The sequence below is a fragment of the Esox lucius genome, chromosome 13, assembly GCF_011004845.1.
Source record: "Esox lucius isolate fEsoLuc1 chromosome 13, fEsoLuc1.pri, whole genome shotgun sequence".
Taxonomy (NCBI): Eukaryota; Metazoa; Chordata; class Actinopteri; order Esociformes; family Esocidae; genus Esox; species Esox lucius.
The window spans coordinates 6,634,744-6,645,086 of NC_047581.1; the positions used below are offsets into that span (position 1 = coordinate 6,634,744).

General features: G+C 42.0%; 1 protein-coding gene across 5 annotated transcripts in view; it reads right to left on the minus strand.

The window, feature by feature from the left end:
* LOC105014079 (tight junction protein ZO-2) overlaps positions 1–10,343 on the minus strand; it is a 125,460-nt gene that overhangs the window by 69,359 nt on the left and 45,758 nt on the right. For 2 of the 5 annotated variants that reach the window (XM_034296705.1, XM_029124475.2), the window contains exon 1: positions 6,769–6,937. The exons of 2 other annotated variants lie outside the window; for them this stretch is intronic. The gene's annotated coding sequence lies outside the window, so the exon portion shown is untranslated. Of the gene's footprint in view, positions 1–5,408; positions 5,428–6,768; positions 6,938–10,343 lie in introns of those variants that run through there. One more of the 5 variants, XM_010876088.5, reaches the window with a different exon arrangement.

Below are 10,343 nucleotides of genomic sequence, written 5' to 3' on the forward strand. Positions count from 1 at the left end.
CCTCCCTCTCTCCGTCTCTCCCTCCCTCTCTCCGTCTCTCCCTCTCTCTCTCCATCTCTCCCTCTCTCCCTCTCTCTCTCCCCGTCTCTCCCTCTCTCTCTCCGTCTCTCCCTCTCTCTCTCCGTCTCTCCCTCTCTCTCTCCCCGTCTCTCCCTCTCTCTCTCCCCGTCTCTCCCTCTCTCTCTCCCCGTCTCTCCCTCTCTCTCTCCCCGTCTCTCCCTCTCTCTCTCCCCGTCTCTCCCTCTCTCTCTCCGTCTCTCCCTCCCTCTCCGTCTCTCCCTCCCTCTCCGTCTCTCCCTCCCTCTCCGTCTCTCTGTATCTGTAGATATCTGCTTGTCATGGTGAAAGATAAACGTGTAGCTGCTGACAGACAAAGGATTATGGACCTTATTTACAACCTAATGTAATCATGTGTTAACAACACAGTTGCGCACACTAGCACCAACAAACACACACACACAGAAAGGAGTAATTATGGGCCCTACATTATCTTACCAAATGGAACGATGATTACAGAGAACATGACGTGTGTGTTTACCTCATCAGCGGGTTATGCCTTTTAAATTCATTAGAGATTGTTTAATATGCAGAGCCTCATACAATACACGCACCCCTGAGAGATGAAAGACCGCCAGAACGGATAAAAATAGAGATGTAGAACTGTGGGACGTAACATGTTACACAACAAGAGAGGTTGTCTGACAACGGACACTGTCGAAGATAAAACCAGGATGAAGCGGTTCCATGTTCTTCATGTCGTGTTTTTGTTCTGACCGGTGTTTGAAACCATAAACAAATGGAACCATCCGACACTGCGGCAGCAACAGAACCCAATTCAAATACAGCCTGAACCGTTCTTTCTTAGAGCAACGCACCTTCTATTGATTAGCAATATGCAAATGGGCCTCCGTGTTTTGTCTGCCCCACGGGTGTAATGTTCAGGAGTTCAGGGTTTGGGGTATCTGGGACGGGCTAATTAAGGAGGATAAATAGATGGCAGAGTGATCCCAGGGGACACTAGAGGAATACAGAGGGTTTGGCATCCATCAGCGACTCACCCTGCCCTTCATTCACTTCCTACTGGGAGGAGGGAGAGAGATAGAGGGGGAGAAAGAGGGAGGGAGACACTGAGAGGTAGACAAAATAGTAAAATGTTAAAGGCAGTGTTGTACAGGCGTTTCGAGAGAGAGAAAAGGAAGGAGATTATGAAAGAAAGTAAACAGAGGTTATTCAAGGGCAAGGATTCGAGAGGGTTGAGCACTGGAAAAATACAAATGATAAATAATGTAAACAATGCAATTACACCCTCCTCCGGAGTAACCACACTGACACTCCTAACCAACACTCGCACATGATTACATCCCTCCATAACTGTGCTGTTGAGTTGTGAACTACTCACCCTTCAGGTAAATCAAGTTAACCCACACCTGCTTTAATTATGCTTTATCGCAGTGGAAAATAAATGGATCCGTACCCAAGAAGGCATAGAAAGGAGCTTCATTCACTGTCAATTGTTTCAATTCCTTTCAAAGCAAAGAGGATGGGGATCTTGCATAGAAAGTTTCGGCTGGATACCAATACTCTGGTCTATGTTTCGGCTGGGTACCATTCTCTGGTCTGTTTCGGCGGGGTACCGTTCTCTGGTCTGTTTCGGCGGGGTACCGTTCTCTGGTCTGTTTCGGCTGGGTACCATTCTCTGGTCTGTTTCGGCTGGGTACCATTCTCTGGTCTGTTTCGGCTGGGTACCATTCTCTGGTCTGTTTCGGCTGGGTACCGTTCTCCAGTCTATGTTTCGACTGGGTACCGTTCTCCGGTCTGTTTCGGCTGGGTACCGTTCTCCGGTCTGTTTCGGCTGGGTACCGTTCTCCGGTCTGTTTCGGCTGGGTACCGTTCTCCGGTCTGTTTCGGCTGGGTACCATTCTCCAGTCTATGTTTCAGCTGGGTACCGTTCTCCAGTCAATATTTCGGCTGGACACCATTCTCCAGTCAATATTTCGGCTGGACACCATTCTCCAGTCTATGTTTCGGCTGGACACCATTCTCCAGTCTATGTTTCGGCTGGACACCATTCTCCAGTCTATGTTTCGGCTGGACACCATTCTCCGGTCTATGTTTCGGCTGGACACCATTCTCCAGTCTATGTTTCGGCTGGGTACCGTTCTCCGGTCTGTTTCGGCTGGGTACCATTCTCCAGTCTATGTTTTGGCTGGATACCATTCTCCATTCTATGTTTTGGCCTTATAATGAGGACAGGGACATCTCTTTACAGAGCCCGGCAGCAGCTGATGATTGACAGTTGGATGGTTTCTCATAACTCCTTTTGCAGGCGGCGTTCCAAATGACACACTCTCTAGAGCACTACAGATGTACTGGACTGTGTGACGACTAGTGCGCCATTTGGCTCACGGTGGTTTTCATGTTCTCTGAAGTCCTGCAGTGGACTTAGCGCTGGCCTTTCCTCTCACAGGGGGCACGGTAAACCTTCCTTTTGAGCCAGCCTAACAGTATTGCTGATGAAATATGCATCGGTATGCACAGAGAGACAGAGCGAGAGAGAGAGAGAAAAGGACAGAGAGAGCGGGAGAGAGAGAAAGAGTGACGGAGAGAAAGTGATAGAGATGAATCAGCCACCAGGCTTTAAAAACTCTCAGCCTGCCCCAGACAGAAATAGCCACAAGAGGCCTTCCGTCAAATGGAAAGTGTTTCTATGACCAACAGTTTTAAGAGTTATGAGGATCAGAATTGGTTGGGGTGAGGGTTAGGGTGAGGGTTGGGCATGCTGAGGGGATGGGGGGCTGGGGTAGGAGTTAATGTCAGTCAAAGGGTTAATGATCCGCCATCTGCACAAACGGCCAAACAAATACTACCGCCCCATTATAACCCCCTCTCAGGTCGCTGTCCAGTATCCAGCTCCCGTCTCGGTTCAAAGTCAGACCAACTGTAAAACAGACATCCGGTTAACATCTCAATTGCGACGACAAGCTGCCACTGAATTTTTTTTTAAACGGTGCTATCGATTTACTGTTCAGAACGTGTAGTTGCATCCCGCAGCTGTCAGTATTAAATTACCATTAGTCAGGGTAGGCTATGGTGCAGTACCACAGACAACCACTAGAGGGGATGCTTTGAGCTTGACAATACAATTGGTATGTCTACAGAACAAGTATCTGTCAAAGATGCAGCCTGGGACTTCTACAGTTTTGGATATGTTGTTAATATTTGCATCATTGATAAGTAGAATCACAATATTGTTGGGGGCCCATTTTGGCTCGACAGCACCAAACCAGTGGCCAAAAGTACTGTAAAGACCAGGAAGATTATACATGTTGTGTATGACTAGCCACGCTGTTAAGAGTTTAATGTCAAAATATCCTTACAATGTAATGATAGGCCAAATATATTCAAACACACTTCAGTACAGTAGCTACAGATACGTAGGGGCCATTTTAGGAATGTAGCATAAAGAGTGACTTACAGGAGCAATTAGCGTTAAGTGCCAGCACAAGGGCACAACCATTTTTTTAACCCTTTTTTATGTTGTCTGTTTGGGATTAGAACTGGTGATCTGTCATTTACTGGCCCACTGCTATTGACCACTATCTGCCGCCCCAAACAGTGAACCTCATTGGGAAAGGCACATCTGGGAATTGAACCCAGGATCTCCTGTTTAGTAGACAGGCTCGTTATCCACCCAAGCCATGGCGGTAAAGCACAGTCTCCCATCCAAAAGTGGGTTTTCCGTAACTGAACCGTAGATCACAAGGTGCTGCTGTAGCCATCTATGGGCTCAGCAATTACATGCGGATCACAGTTGAAGAGAGTCCCTGTGGGACTGGGCCATATTGTGTGTTGTCTGCTGGTTCCTTTAATAAGACAATAAGGCGTGGTGTTGCAACAGGGGCCCACTGTGTCTGTAACAGATATGAAATGCATCCAGAGCTTTCGCAGTTGGAAAATGCCTTGTATATATGCATCCCCACTCTCCATCTTTGAGACTGCAGGAGTCAGTGGACCCAGCGTGTGTTTGTGCGTGTGTGTGTGTGTGTGTTTGTGGTTGCGTCCCTGCAGGATAAATCAGTGGCGTTCCCAATATGCTTAATGGCATTCTAATGTGGCCAGGGAGAGGTCGGCCATCGACGACAACATTGATCCAGCATATTTCTTTTCTTTCTTCACCTTCCTTTCTGTTCTGAATCTGTCTGTGAAATATACAACTTGGTTTTGAGGTTGTTTTAAAAGCCGTCTGACACATTTTTATTCCGGAGATTTATGGGCCTTCGGGAGCTGCCGGATATTTGCTCTAATTAAAAAGTGTTGGATTCAAATCTGTATATGCAGTAGTGGTGACATCAGGGTAAATAAATGGTAAAACCACGGGCGGCTAATGTATTGCACTCATAGTTATAGTTTAGAGTTATGTATAGCAACACGACTTGTAAATGGATCGTTAGAACACTGTCCATACCAAAGGATACAACATCCAAGATGCCTTTTGCGAATGGAACATTTACCTTGGTTTTCTGATTTCTTCCAACTTAGACATTAAATGTTTTAGTTAAAAAGCAGTCATGGGAACGTGTACAAAACATTTCTTCTGCCTTTAAATTGTATTAAAAAATGATGGAGGAGAAGGTCAAGGGGGAGGAAGGAGGAGGTCTTACTACCCTGGAGTTTCATTTTGTTAATCACTGGTAATGATAGAAACATTTGCGACTTCAGGCCTCTCAGCACCATAGCTTACTGTGAGAGAGTGCTTGAGATGTAGCTTCTGAAAAGAGATCCTGCAGAGAATACTTGGTGTGTCTCTCGACAGTCTGAGATGGGGGAAAAGTGTGTGGGCACACAAACACACACATACTGTAGGTTTTACTATCAAGGTGCAGACTGGCCAAATAGTACAATAAAAAATAACAATATTACCTAACACCTAGCCCAAAATCTGACGTTAACCTCAATAACCTAACCTAACGTATTGTGTTACACTACTCTTATATGTGACATACAAGGTAATAAACGTACTGGACTCTCAAAACAATTATTTCAGGTTTTCTGTAATCAGAGTACAATGCTGTGGCATAAAAGGATATCTGACCTTAAGCCTCTTAATCACAAATATTTCAAATTTTTACATTTTAAATATTTAACATTTAGAAGGTATACATGATGACTTAAAGTTAGTGCATTTATCAGACAATACAGTAGGTACAGTAAATGAAACAACCATGCAGCCCAGTAGCAGTAAGTACTAACTAAAGTACCAATCAGCAAAGTCAGTGCTAGAATAATAATTTAAAATAAATACAGGTTTAACCCTATCATAAAAACAACTGAACAAACTATTGTCATCTCAACATCCAGAAAAGATTAGCATCTTTTTCTGCCACCAGACAAAAATCAACAACTCTCACCTAGACTCTTAAGACAGATGGTTTGACTCCCACAAAGTACCAGTGCTCCAGCCCCAGCAGAGGTTTACTCTTTTACTCCAACTAACACAGAAAGGAAACATGTTCTATTCACAGCCAAGAGGTACTACGTGGGCTGATGTACACCTTGAAATTATGTTAATTAAGTCAGAAAAAAGGAGAAGACAGGTAAATGTATTGTGCTTATGAGAGGAACCAACCAACAGGTACCTTTACAGTACATCTGTTTAATGTCAGACAGCTATCAGGTCATTATAATGATTCACAGACAGTTTTAGATATTTAAAAAATCTCTCTTCATACCGCTATGCGAGTATTTTATTTATACTACCTAGTTTTATAAACAATAGTTCCCTATGATATCCTGTTCTATGCGGCTGAATAAGTAGAATAACAACCTCACAGTAGTTTAAATAATCATCTCTCTGTCTCCACTACAAGCCAGTGAAGGATGAGGAACCAAAAGATGTAGAGTTGTAACAAGAGGTGTCTAGAGAAGACTAACATGAACATAAATAAAATGGGCGGCAATTAACAAACGCAGCAAACGTGAAGTCAATACACACATGCATACATTCACCATGCAGATAATGAGTCCAATGGGAAAGAGCTCTTAATTGTAAACTGTCATTGCCAATGAGTGAACATGAATTAAATGGGGACAATTAAAAGAGCCAACAGAAAATCAATACACATGTATGTCAAATATAATGGTAACTAAAATGCTAGATAAAAATCTTAGCAAGTGCCATATAAAGTCAATTGCAACCAACGTTAAAGTAACTGGCCAGTGAAAATCTAACTATTCAAAGTTATTATTCTGCTAATTAATAGTCAGACAAAGCGCTGTAAATGCTGTAAGTGAATGTGGCCAAAGATAAAAATAAATAACAAATCAAAACCCCACCTCAAACCGTCCAATGTCTCAAACAAACTGTGACATGTTCAGGACGATCATCTTCTTAAGTTAAAACTGGCCAAACAGTATTCTAGTTAAGGATGAACTGGCCAGTCAGCAGCCTCTCACTTAATTTGTTCTATTAATTTGGTGGTATCTCCAGACATTACATGCAAGTATACACTTAGAATAAAGGAACTGATGGATTGTTCAAATGTGTTTTAGCAGCAAACAAGTCTGTTTCAACATGCATGTGCATGTGATCTCAGTTCGGTAGCATGTTAGCTTCAGGTTTGCACAGCATTTCCTATCTGTTAAGTTTTGTTTTGTTAGTTTTGTTAGTTTCGTTGGTTGTAAATGACTGGTTGAGATGGTGTAAGACAGGCTAAAGTAATTAGTTTTAAAGATTAGTTTTAAAAATAAAAAAGCGAGATGGCAAAATACCTCCTTCCAGGGACTTGCTAAACAGGGTAAAGTTTGACGGCGTACAGACAGGCGTCGCGTGTCACAAAGGTAGCGTACGTCGTGGAGGTAGTAGGAACGGGTGTCGCCGGTCCCGTAAAAGCTGTCCCAGGATTGGTTGGTTTGGAACAACCCCGGTGCGTTCTGCTGACTATAATGAAACACTTTGGTTAGCACAGTAAACACAAACACTCTCATGCACACACATACACACACTCTCCCTGCACTTAGATTTCACACACTCAGTTTAATCCATTGCATGGATCAACCCACTTCAGGATATCTACAAAACACTCAAACTGTCTTCATGATTTCAGTCAATATGGATAAATTAGATCGTTCCTAAACAAGTGAACGACCCTAAAGCGATAAGCAAACACAGAATCAAATAAAAAATAGCATAACTGTCATCCTAAAACAAACCTAAAATCCATCAATTAAATCTGCTGTATGTTGGGAGGACCAGGGGATCCAGAATCAATAGTCATTACCTCGTTATCAGTGAATCAAGAACTCATCAGTGGTCAGATCCAGAATTTACTATATATATTATATATATATATAACAGATCATCAATCATGTTCACAATGTATAGTGCCCTCCAGAACTATTGCCCCCCTCGTAAAAAATATGAAAAGTTAAGAAAATCAATATCATTGTTGTTTATATGTTTGACATTACACTTAAAATGTAAGAGTTGGTCGAGGAAGAGCTGTTAAAAGGAACAATTACATATCATCAACAATGACATATTTTACTCAAAGACATGTGTATCACAGTCATTGGCATCCCTACACATTCTTATAAATTACATCTACAACCATGTTTCCAAAAAAGTTGGGACGCTGTGCAAAATGTTAAGAATAACAGAATGCAATGATGTGCAAATAATTTAAAACCTATATTCAATAGAAAATAGTACCAAGACAACACATCAAATGTTGAAAATGAGAAAGATTATTGTTTCTTGGAAAATATATGCTCACTTTGAATTTGATGCCAACAACTCGTTTAAAAAAAGTTGGGACAGTGGCACCAAAAGACCGGAAACTATGTAATGCTAAACCTGGTAGAATATTACACAACAAATTAGGCCAATTTTCATAAGGTCAGTAACATGACTGGGTAGTAAAAGATCATTCCAGAGAGCAGTGTCAGCTCTAGCCTTTTGGGGGCCCTAAGGTAAATTTGATTTGGGGCCCCCACTCCGCTATCGGTCGAGGGCTCCCTAGCAGTCGGAGGCCACCCTAGTGGTCACAGGCCCTAAGCGACCGATTATGTGAAAGACTGCACAGGCAAATAGTGCCACAATTCAAGAATAATGTATCACAATGTAAAATTGCAAAGAGTTTGAGGATCTCATCATCTATGGTACATAATATCAATAAAAGATTCAGAGAATCTGGAGTAATGTCTGTACGCAAGGGACAGGGACAAAAACCAATATTGGATGGCCGTGATCTTTGGGCCCTCAGGCGGCACTACATGAAAAACAGACATGATTCTGTAATGGACATCACTGCATGGGCTCAGGAACACTTCTGAAAACTATTTCTGTAAACACAGTACGTTGCAGCAAATGTAAGTTAAAACTCCACCATGCAAAGATGAAACCATATACAAGATCCAGAAACACCAGTGCCTCCTCTGGGCCCAAGTTCATTTTAGATGGACTGAGGCCAAGTCAAAAACTGTGCTGCGCTCTGACAAATCAACATTTAAGATTTTTTAGGAATCCTGGATGCTGCATCCTTTGGGCTAAAGTGGAGAGTGACCATATGGCTTGTTACCAGTGCAGAGTACAAAAGTCAGCATCCGTGATGGTATGGGGGTGTGTTAGTGCACATGGCCTTGGTGACTTGAATATCTGTGAAGGAACTATAAATGCTGAACAATATATAGGTTTTGGAGCAAAATAAGTCACGTTCAGTATGATTTCAGAACAGTGGAAAAAAACTGAAAAAACTATTAGCTAGCAACCAGGAACCCAAAGCTAATGTTAGTAAGACTAAAATTAATGCCAAACTCTGAGTTAGTGCTTTTTGGAACAGGTAATTCTATTTTTCATATTATTATTCGTAACGTCATTCTCTATCGGGCATTGGTGCGGAACCGCTTTCTGACCGGTGAGTAATTGCAAAATGCTGTAATTGTTTTTTTTACAGAAAGAATCCAACCTACTGCATGCTTTAAATAAACTTTGCCCATTGCCACTGTATAACTTCGAAATAAATTTAAATATGTTATGTTTTGCATGTTTTCTTTCACTGAACGTGACTTAAAAGTTTCGGTATGTACCGAACTGTGATTTCTGCATACAGTTACACCGCTAATTTTAAAGCATAATCTGTCTGCCGATGCTAGGAGGCTGACATTGGTTTATCAATACATTTTCTAGGGAAATATCCAAAACATCCACACAAAAAAGGCTCATTGACCACAGAATCAAATGTTTGTAATTGTCATCCCAGTCCTTCGACCTAAACACCATTGAAAACCTGTGGGGTGACCTGAAGAGGAGAGTCCACAAGCAAGGACAAAAAGGGCACAGTGCTTTTATCTACACAAAGTACTAAATGTAGGGGTGCTGACAACTATACAATTTGTTTGAGATTTTTCTTTATTTTAAGATCATAATTTTTTTCTTAAAAATAATTATAATTATTTTACCTCACAAGAAATGTAGATGTCTGTAAGATTTTAACAAATAATAATTGTTAAAACAATTAATAATTGTTAGTGCAAATCTTTACCAAGTGGGCCAATATACTCAAGGGCTCTGTATATTACCATCTACATATTGTATCAAGTAATTTAGAATGAGGGTCGTATTTCTAAGTAGTCCGTGCATCCTATGGAGAGCTAAATCCTGAAAGAGCTGAAAGTCACAGTGGAGGTGTATAAAGAACTACCGAGCTGTTGATCACCTTCCAAGGTCTGACCGCAGATCCTGTATTACATGAGGGATAGCAGCTTAGAGCTAGTGTAGAGCTGACCAGAGCCCAACTACCGAGAGAGTCATTAGTCAGACCACAGAGACGACCTAACTATCAATCCTCCCCATAATGAGCTGCCCTGCTGGGAGCACTGCTCACATTCACATGTACGCCTGTACACAGGGCCTAGTGAAGAGTGTGCAGTGACATAACCTAATGAACAGTGACAGACAGAGACGGGATACGGGCCGGACCTGCCTCTCTCTGGAGGACTGTGTGTCTTTGCGTGTGTGTATGTCTGAGTCTTTGTGTGGGAGTTTCTGCGTGTCCTTGTTTAACTATGCCAGAGTAACAAACATCCTTCAACCTCATGGGCTATTTTAGGATTTTTATGTAGGCTTTTGGGTAAGTTTTAGGGTAAACCTAACAATTAGGCTTAAGTGTGATTTAGCGTTAGGGTTTTGGGTGAGTGTCAGGGAAAATATCATTTTAAATGGGAATATTTTGAGTCCCCACAACGATAGAAAAAAGTTACATGTGTGTGTGTGTGTGTGTGTGTGTGTATGTGTGTATGAATGTGCATTTTAATCTGTATTTCCTAATTAAGTGGGGCCAAAATGA